This window comes from Rhinopithecus bieti, unplaced genomic scaffold (genome assembly GCF_001698545.2).
Source record: "Rhinopithecus bieti isolate Rb0 unplaced genomic scaffold, ASM169854v2 scaffold_61465, whole genome shotgun sequence".
Taxonomy (NCBI): Eukaryota; Metazoa; Chordata; class Mammalia; order Primates; family Cercopithecidae; genus Rhinopithecus; species Rhinopithecus bieti.
The window spans coordinates 749,923-760,551 of record NW_016824041.1 but is presented as its reverse complement, the minus strand read 5'-3'; the positions used below and the strand labels follow the sequence as shown (position 1 = coordinate 760,551).

General features: G+C 41.9%; 1 pseudogene; it reads left to right on the top strand.

Annotated features, from left to right (window-relative positions):
- The first annotated feature begins 10,350 nt into the window (after positions 1-10,350).
- LOC108522002 (60S ribosomal protein L7-like 1) overlaps positions 10,351-10,629 on the top strand; it is a 1,391-nt pseudogene continuing 1,112 nt past the window's right edge.

Sequence of the window (10,629 nt, the reverse complement as noted above, 5' to 3'; positions counted from 1 at the left end):
TGGCCTCAGTTTCCCTGCTGCAAAACAAAGCTGCTAGACAAAACGACACCTCTAGAAGGGTGAGCTTTTGACAGATGAATTTCCATATTATTAATTACAAGTTAATAATATGTTGATTTATTGTTGAATTTGCAATCATGTTTCCTTTTATTTATGTAGAGGTTAAGATATCAACTTTTAAAACACAGAGAAAGCAATAAAATCCCTTCACAAGGTTGTTCATAATTTATTATTTTGGTTTGCAGTTTTTTTATCCTTTGGACTAACTGTGATTACCACTTCCGTATCTTGCCCAAAGCTTAACCTAAGAAACTGTTGAGTCCAAGATCTGAAAATTTAGAGACAGCTTTGGAAGGAATTTTTCACTATATAAAGACATTTAAACAATAGAACATAAGATAAGTTGGAAAATGTACTAATAGACTAACAATCGAGAAAGTAGAAATGATCACAATTACTAAAGAAGTGAGTTAAGAGGGGGAGGAAAGGTGGCTTGAGGGAGAAAAGGGGATGAAAATGGTCACAAAAATAGCTTTACCTGAAATGGCCTCATTTACAAAGAATAGTAGAGCCCCCTTTTCCCCTTCCAACAAAATTTAAAAAATAAAAAGCCCTGCCACCCACAAAGACATCCTGGGTAGTCCTAAGGAGCCAATGAACACATTAGGGTGTGCTAGCAGAAAATCTGGCTTGGGACTCATTGCCAACAAAGGGCAAAGCCCAGTCAACTGGAGTTAGTGACTTCCCAAAACAGGGCTAAGGGGGCGGGGGTGGGAACCAAACCACAGTACTTCTCAAATCACATTTCAATCCATCTGGGGGAGAAGGCTCTGTCTGGGGCCATGGGTAGATATAAACCTTTATATATAAACCCTTCTTGTGTGAAGTAGCCGCTTGTCCAGTTACATACCATAGTCACATAGACAGGGACACAAAAGCCATTTGTTAATGCTTCAGACAAGGCTGTAGGGGAAGCATGAGAAGGTTGACCCACATTCCTGAGAGAATGTAACAAACAATTCTTCTCATTCACACCATATGAGTATTGACTGTTTTATTGTAGTCTTATTATTGTGGTTGTTATTCCTTTAATGACACCATTTCCAAAAGTTTAAAAGTTGACTGCTAACATTTGCTTCGCTCTAAATCTTTGTGCTCAAGTTTTGGGGTGTGTGTGTGTGTGCGCACGTGTGTAAAGAGGCAATTTTGTTAAGAGGAAACTAGTTTTAACTCTCAAATATTTCTATCTTTTTATCTACAACATTAGATATCTTCAAGGAAATAACCCCCACTCTAAAGTAAAGATGGACATGCTTGGAGTTGGCTGTGGTTTTGTGGAAAGAGGAGTGGATTTGGAGGCTGAGGAATTGGCAGTTTTGGGCTGTGGGTGAGCCACTTACAATGGGGTTTACTTCCATTTCCTCATCTGTAAAATTGCCATTGTTTTATACACACACACACACACACACACACACACACACACACACACACACACAGAGAGAGATCATAGGGATTTTGGGTAGATTAGGTGAAATAAACGCTACCATAAAACTGCAGAGTGCTTTGACAATGTAAAGTGGTTGTATAATCAGGCTGGGAATGAGCTAACACCAAGACTTTCCCTCTGAGAGCCTCGTATCCAGGTATTCTTCACTCCAGTCCATTGGCCACACTGGGTTAATGCTGAGTATTTCATTGTAGCCTAGAATTATATTGATAAACATGGGTCCACTTACATAAATTGCGTCCTCGAAAAACTGCAGCAGTCTTTCTTTTGTAAAAATTAACCTCCTCTTAGCCTGGCAGGTAAGCTTTTCCCCAACCCTACCCCAAACTGCCCTTCTAGACTTTTGTTCCATTAAATGCCTGCAAACACCCTGTGCTTTGGCTGCTCCAGGCTTCCTGCGTTGCCTTGAATATGTCAGGAACTTACAGGACTCCTCCTGACCTTTGCTCAGCCTACAATGCCATCCCTCTCACTCAGAAAACAACAACAAAAACACTTTCCTACCCTCCAAATCCCAGCTTACGAATTCACCTCATAAAGCATCTCTAATCTCCCCAGTCAGAAGCAATTGTCTCTTCTCCTGACTTTTTATCGCATATTTCTTGTAACTTTATTTAACCCTGCTTTAACTCTGTTTAACCTCTGTGATCCTGGCATCATCATCATTATTTATCCAACATCCTTTATAATAAAGTTAATAAATGCAATGCTGTTCATGCTTCAGCTACAATGAGGCCCTGTTTAATAAAGCATGGGGGAAATTCTCATTCTGTTTTGTGTTGGGTTAGTTGTTTATGTCTGTTTCCTTTACTGGGTGGGTTGACAAGTTTATTGAGGGTAGGGCCTATGTTTTATTTATATCTGTGTTCTTCATAGTGACTGGCAGGGGATCTTGCATCTAAAGTAACTAAAATAAAATTAAGTTAATCGGATACATTTTGTGAAGGTTTAGATCTCTTGGCTGGAAAAATGTTAAACAAGAGACAGTAATCAAAGGAGATTTGGAAATGGGTGCATTTAGAGAGAAAATGTGTTCTTAAAAGCAGTGAGACTAAATTTGGTTTCCTAATTTTCAGTTGAATAGATCTTTTAAAGAAAACCAAGTGTTGAATTTCTCTGTCAGTGAAGACTTTGCTGAGTTTTCACGCTGGGTTTTCTGTGAGCAGAGAGTCCTTATCAGCCTTCCCACTTCCCTGAAACCCCCCCAAAACTCTGAATTTTTGCCCGTAAACACATTAACTGTTTTTTCATTCTGACAAAACAAATCCTCCAGAATTTTGCAGTAAAAATATCAGCCACTTTGTGGATGATGGCTCTTTAGCCCTGAAATCTCCCATGGTTTTCTAAGTGAATGGGTGTCATCTGAATTAATGATGATGCTGTTAGGTTTTATTGAGTAATTCATAAATGCTGGGGAGGGGAATCCTGAGTGATACATATTTGCTCCTTCCTGTATTTACTGGAGAGAAACTAAACCCAAAATGAAGTATACTTTGTGCCAGTTGTGTTAAAGTGACCGTGTCAGTGGGATCCCACTATGACTGTCCTAAGATAATAAAAATATCAAGGCTTGGGCCAAATGCGGTGGCTCACGCCTGTAATCTCAGCACTTTGGGAGGCCGAGGCAGGCGGATCACGAGGTCAGGAGATCAAGACCATCCTGGCCAATATGGTGAAACCTCGTCTCTATTAAAAATACAAAATTAGACAGGCGTGATGGTGTGCGCCTGTAATCCCAGCTATTTGGGAGGCTGAGGCAGGAGAATTGCTTGAACCTGGGAGGCGGAGGTTGTACCCCTGCACTCCAACCTGGCGACAGAGTGAGACTCCGTCTCAAAAAAAAAAAAAAAGATCAGGGCTTGTGTAAACATGCATATACTTATCGTGTGTATTTTTTACTTTTCTTTTGTATACTGGGAATGTGCTAAAAGTAAAGTCAACCCCAAAGAAAGCACACCCAAGTGCAGACAGAATTTTCCTATAATAAGATTTCAGAATACAGCCTAAACACAGAACATCCCTTTTCCAACCACACACTAATTTGTGATGTCAGTCTTTTAAAATTGTAAGTGTTATGCATTTCTTTTTTGCACATGGCATGAAAAAATAAAACATTGTAAAAGGAAACACTGCAAAAAATTTCCCTACCCTGTTTATTATAAGTTGGATGGTGTCTCCCCAAAAGATAGGTTGAAGTCCTAACCCCCAATGCCTCAGAATGCAGCCTGATTTGGAAATTAGGTTGTTGCATATTGAATTAGTTAAGCTGGGGTCACACTTGAGTTTGGGGGCCCTTGATGCAATACAACTAGTGTCCTTACAGGAAGGAAGAGGAAAAATTGGGCACAGACACAGATAGGGAGAACACCTGTAGCATTCAAGTAGCCAGTAGAGTGATGCATCTGCAAGTCAAGGAACCCCAGTGACTGCCAGCCCCCTCCACCCCCAGAAGTTAGGGAGAGGTAAGGAAGAATTCCACCCATAGTTTTAGAGGGAGCATGGCACCTTGTTTTTGGTCTTGTAGGCTCTAGAACTGTAAAACAGTAATTCCTGTGTGTGTGTGTGTGTGTGTGTGTGTGTGTGTGTGTGTTTTGTTTAGAGACAGGGTCTTGCTCTGTTGCCCAGGCTGGAGTACAGGGGTAGGATCATAGCTCAGTGCACTTATTTTTTTGAGACAGAGTTTCGCTTTTGTTGCCAAGGCTAGAATGCAATGGCACAATTTTGGCTCACTGCAACCACTGCCTCCCGGGTTCAAGTGATTATCCTGCCTCAGCCTCCCAAGTAGCTGGGATTATAGATGCCCACCATCATGCCCAGGTAATTTTTGTGTTTTTGGTAGAGACCAGGTTTCACCATGTTGGCCAGGCTGGTCTTGAAGTCTTAACGTCAGGTGATCCACCTACCGTGGCCTCCCAAAGTGCTGGGATTGCAGTCATGACTCCCCAGGCCCACTTTTGAACTCCTGGCTGAAGCAGTCCTCCTGCCTCGGCCTCCAAGTAGCTGGGACTACAGGTACATGCCACCATGCCTGACTAATTTTTCTATTTTTTAGTTTTGTAGAGATGAGGCCTTGTCATGTTGCCCAGGCTGGTCTTGAACTCTTGGCCTCAAGTTAGCCTTTTGCCTTGGCCTTCCAAAGCACTGGAATTACAGGCATGAGCCACCACTGCCTCTAGCCTAAATTTCTGTTGTTTTTAGTCACGTGATTTGTGGCACTTAGTTATGGTAGCTGTATAGAAACAAATACATCATTTTTCTACCTTGTGGTTTCTTTGTTCAGAGGCAATCAATGTTAATACTTCTTATGGTCATATATACATTTTAAATTTAAAAATCAACCTGTTAGTTTTTTTTTTTTTTTTTTTGAGTCTCGCTCTATCACCCAGGCTGGAGTGCAGTGGCTTGATCTCGGCTCACTGCAACCTCTGCCTCCTGAGTTCAAGCAATTCTCTGCCTCAGCCTCCCGAGTACCTGGGATTACAGGCACCCACCACCACCCCTGGCTAGATTTTTTTGTATTTTTAGTAGAGACAGGGTTTCACCATCTTGGCCAGGCTGGTCTTAAACTCCTGACCTCATGATCTTCCTGCCTTGGTCTCCCAAAGTGCTGGGATTACAGGCGTGAGCCACCATGCCGGCCTAGATTTTTGAATAGATAATATATTCATATGGGTAAAAAATGAAAATATACAAAACATTATACAGTCAAAAGTCTCTCTTAGTCCATCATTTATCTGCCGATTTATTTATTTATAGAGACACAGTCTCGCTTTGTCACCCAGGCTAGAGTGCAGTGGTGCAATTACAGCTCATTAAATCTCAGTTTCAAGTGATCCTCCCACCTCAGCCTCTGGAGTAGCTGGGACCACAGGCGTGTGCCACCATGCACAGCTAATATTTGTATTTTTTGTAGATACAGGGTTTCACCATGGTGGCCAGGCTGGTCTCGAACTCCTGACCTCAAGCAATTCTCCTGCCTTGGCCTCCTGGTGTGCTGGGATTACAGGCATCAGCCACCACACCCGGCCTTACTGTAACTTTCTTACTACACAAACTAAAAAACCATTTTTTTTTTTTTTATTTTTATTTTTTTGAAAGATGGCAAAGTCTGCTCTGTCACCCAGGCTGAGTGCTGTGCCAGATCTACAGCTCACTGCAAGCTCCGCCTCACCGGACCGTTCCGCCATTCTCATGCCTATCAGCCCTCCCAGGGAATAGCTGGGACTAACAGGCCGCACGCCACCAACTCGGCAGCAGCCGGTAGTATTTTTGTATTTTATAGTAAGAGAACGGAGGTTTCAACCGGATAAGTATAGCCCAGGACTCGCGTCTCAGAAATCTTCAACTGAACTTCGAATGATCCCGCCCGTCTCAGGACCTCACCAAAGTGCTGGGAATTCAGGGACTTGAGGCCACCATAAAAGCAGCCCGGCCCTAAAAAACCTTTTATAACCTTTTGGTCCCTTATGCAATGAATACTTAGACTTAAAAAAACATAATTGTACAGCTGTACAGTATACCTAATATTTCTGTAAGCTTTATAATATTATTCTATAATTACTTATTTTTTACCTTTTAAAAAACAATGTTAAAAACAATTGATACACAAACACACACCTCCCAGGTAATACACAAAGGGTCAGGAATACAATACAATATCAGATAATTTCCTGCCTACTACATCTTGGCCCCACATGGAAGAGTATTTCAGGGGAGCTGTCATCTTTCCTGTCGGTAACAATCTCGTCTGGAAAATCCCTCCTGAAGACACTGCCATGGGCTGTTCCACAGATTAGCTCTTTAAAAATATAAGGAGCAAAAAGGATAACACTCTAAGACAGCATAGATAAAAAGTATGTCAGTGTACAATAAAACCAGATAAATTATAGTCATTATACTTATCACTAATGGAGTGTTATGAGTCATACTTATAGTTGTGTGCGCTCTACACTTTCATAATGATGGCAGCCAGTAGTATTGTTTACACCAGATCACCACAAACCATTGAAAGTACATGCATTGCACTAACATATGCAAATGGTGACAACACACATCCCCACTTTAAGGCAATAGGAAATTTTCAGCGCCCATTACATTAATCTTATGATAACCACCGATCTGGTATACGCCAAGATCTTGTCATTGGACGAGTGTCATTTTGTGTCACATGACACTGTTACATGTACGATTTTTATCTCCTCGTTTAATATAACATCATGATCTCTCACAACCTTGTTCTCACATTGTCTTTTTTTTTTTTATTTTATTTTTTTTTGAGCTCTTCCTACATGTCAACTCAGGCTGGAGGTGCAGTGGCACATTTATGGTCCATGCACCTCCACCTCCAACGGGATTAAGTGATTCTCTGCCCAAGCTTCCCCAAGTAACTGGGACTACAAGGCACCCACCACCATGCCCAGCAATAATTTTATGCTATTTTCATAGTAGAGATGGCGGTTTCACCATGTTGGCCAGATAGTCTCGATCTATTTGATCTCATGATCTCGCCCAACACTCAGAACCACTACCCAAAGTACTGGGAAAAAAATATCCAGCGTGACCACACAGCAACCCAGACGCCTTGATCTTTTCTTTTTTTTTTTTTTTTTATTTTTTCCTGATAGAAAAGTATTTTCCGTCATTTTCTATTCAAAATTTCTCTAGCATGGAAACTGATGAATATAGTTTCTGCTTCATGGTTAATGAGAAAGGAAAGTGAGGCCTTCGTCAAGATCACCCTCCATCTCAGACTCAGAATTAGGCTTACTTCCTAGGTGTCTGTACTTAAGGGGTCATAAATTGTAGAAGAAATACGTCAGCCAAGTCTGGGAATACCTAGAGCACTGTTTCTTGTGTGGGAAGATTTATGGAAGATTGATGGAAACCAGGGTGGCCTGAGACTGAAGCTCCCAAGCCTAAGTAGCCTCCTGGGGTTGGTGGCATGGAAGAGGGAAAAGGGTGAGTGTGAATGGGCTGGCCTTTTGTGTCTCCATGATACCGAGGAGTCTTTATGGTCCAGTGGGGTGCTCAGAGGGAGATGGACATCCTGATGTCTGATAGTCATGCAATTCTGGTGGGCTAGAGGTTTTCTGATTTATGGAGGAATGGTTCAAGAGAGCATGAGGTTTAATTAAAAGCACTGGCTTTGAAGCTGGTTGTTTGGATTGGAATTCCTGTTAGCAGCTGGGTGACTTGCCCTTGGTACTAAACCTCTCTGTATTTCAGATTCATCATCTGCAAAATGAGGATTGTGATGAGGAGTGAAGGAAATCATTTGCTTGAGTGTGAACAGCCTGTCTGGCACTTTAATGTTACGATGGTGATGAGAAGAGGAAGGTGAGGCCGGAGATGATGGATTGAGACCCTTGGCAGTGCTGCAGGATGAACTTAGAGAACCACTGCCTTAGGTTGGGCTAAGCAGGGATTTTGTTTTTTCTTCTTTTTCTGAATGGGTTAGCCTGACCTCCTTCAGCAGAGGCTGGTGGGAACTGGGGATGCATAAGATGAAAATACACGGGCCGACGGGAATTTATGTTCATTTTGACCTCAATTAACTTATAAAACATATAAGAAATTATATGCAAATAAGTACCAATTATTTTCTGTCAGGATCTTGTGTCATTTTTTTTGCAGTCTTGGCATCTACATTATGTCGGGTCACTTGATCCTTAATCTCGCACACTGGGCCATCACCCCCAATTCATTTTGTACCCACCAATTTCCTGACAGCATTGCCAGTTTCAGACTCTCTTTCTCTTTATTCTTTGTTCAGATCCTGACTGACCTTGTAAACTTCTTTATTGCCTAGAACTGGTGAGACAGCACTTCATAAATTAATAAAAATGTTGCCTTTTAATATATCAGCAAAATGACTGGAGAGCTGTTGAATTCGTAATATGTATTCTTAGAGATTTTCAAAGCATCTCCTAGGGTTTCAGTGCACAATCCCTATGAAAGCTAAATGTGATTGGAGTACAACCCCTCAAAAATCCTTACCTAACAGTTCTCCTTGGATCTCTATTAGGACAAGAGCTCTCCTCCAAATTCAGATATTTGGAAAAATCAACTTGAGCAAAGAACTCTAGAAGCACAAGCAACGTTTCATTTGTCTGCTCCTCCAACAACTGTTCACAGACTATGTTCTGTGTGCCAGGGGTCTCAACAATGAGCTATATGAAGAAAAAGCTACTGACATCTCTGATAAATAGAATATATTAAAATAATATATTGTTACATGAGCATACACTTATTTGGATCAGTGTTTTACGTTGTCAGTGTAGCATGCTTCTGTCCCATTCAAGGTCATAGTTATCAACACCACTGGTCCTAAGGCATGGAGAAATGGAGGCATTTTTATGTCAAATTCATCTTATGAGATGAGAGCATCTCTGAACTGGGTAGCAGAGACAACCTAAATAAAAGTTGAGCCAAGAAGCCTCTTTTCTGAATAAGAATGTTGAGCCTCCTCTTGGTCAATAATGTTGAATCAAGAAGAAACGGAGGCTGGCAGCAACCCTTAGCCAACTGATGAAGGCCGAGGGGGTCCCGTGTACTTCCAGGGACAATCTACCTACAGGAAGTAAGTATTCCTGGCTAAGTCGCTCAGTGAAGTTTGTCTCACTTAAAACTATATAATCATCCAGCTTGTAATTCTTCATCAATGCCACAAGAATAAAATGGATTTTCTTAAAAAGTTTTTAAAAAGTCAAGATAATGATTTTGAAAAGATTCTTTAGGCTGGTAATCTTTTGTAAAAGGAAATGAATGTAGTCCTCTCTTTGACGTTCTTTTTTTTTTTTTGAGACGAAGTCTCGCTCTGTCACCCAGGCTGGAGTGCAGGGGCGCGATCTCGGTTCACTGCAAGCTCCGCCTCCCGGATTCACGCCATTCTCCTGCTTCAGCCTCCCAAGTAGCTGGGACTACAGGCGCCCGCCACCACGCTCAGCTAATTTTTTGTATTTTCTAGTAGAGACGGGGTTTCACTGTGTTAGCCAGGATGGTCTCGATTTCCTGACCTCATGATCCACCCCCCTTGGCCTCCCAAAGTGCTGGGATTACAGGCGTGAGCCACCGCGCCTGGCCCTCTTTGACATTCTTAGTGGGCCATTACTGACTTGGCAATCTCATCTTCTTTTTCTGCTGTCCACAGGATTTTTTTTTCTCCCTGTGTTGACTCTTCTAAAGTTTTGCCAATGAATGATGTCAAATCAGCTGATCTAAAATGTTCAGAACGTCATCTTTGGTAAAAACCCAAACTACATTTTGATCTGAGCTTCCAGAATCTCATGTAATTTGCAGTACTCTTCAAAGGTTGCCACCTGACCTGACCTTCTGATGGAAATTTGTCATCTTCTTGTTGTTTCATCCTTGCAACTGACTTTCTTTTCTCTGTTTTTTTTTTTTTTGTTTTTTTTTTTTTTTTTTTTTTTTTAGACAGAGTTTCGCTCTTGTTGCCCAGGCTGGAGGGCAATGGCGCGATCTCGGGTCACGGCAACCTCCGCCTCCCGGGTACAAGTGATTCTCCTGCCTCAGTCTCCTGAGTAGCTGGGATTACAGGCATACACCACCACACTCAGCTAATTTTGTATTTTAAGTAGAGATGGGATTTCTCCATGTTGGTCAGGCTGGTGTTGAACTCCTGACCTCAGGTGATGTACCTGCCTCGGCCTTCCAAAGTGCTGGGATTACAGGCGTGAGCCACGGCACCCGGCCACAACTTTCTTTTTTTTAAGCCACAAAACAGATCTCAATGTTTTCCTTATAAAGAATACTTTTGACCACAAATGTCACTCTTTGGGGTATGACAGCAGTAACTACTTTGAAAAACCACCAAATACACTCGAAAGATGCTGGAGCAAGAGCAAAGAAAAATTCCTTTGGTTCCAGAAAATCTCCTGAAAAAGAGGAAGGCTTATCGAGCCCTCAAAGCCATTCAGGCAAATCAGGCACTTTTGGCAAAGGATGAGCAGAGGAAAGAAAAAGGGCTCAGGTTTAAGTGACTGGAATTTTTTCTAGATGATTCTTGGTGGCAGAAACATGACAAGGTGCACCTCAGACGACTAGAAGTGAAACCTCATGCCTTGGAATTGCCAGATAAACATTCCTTGGCTTTGCCCTTCCTC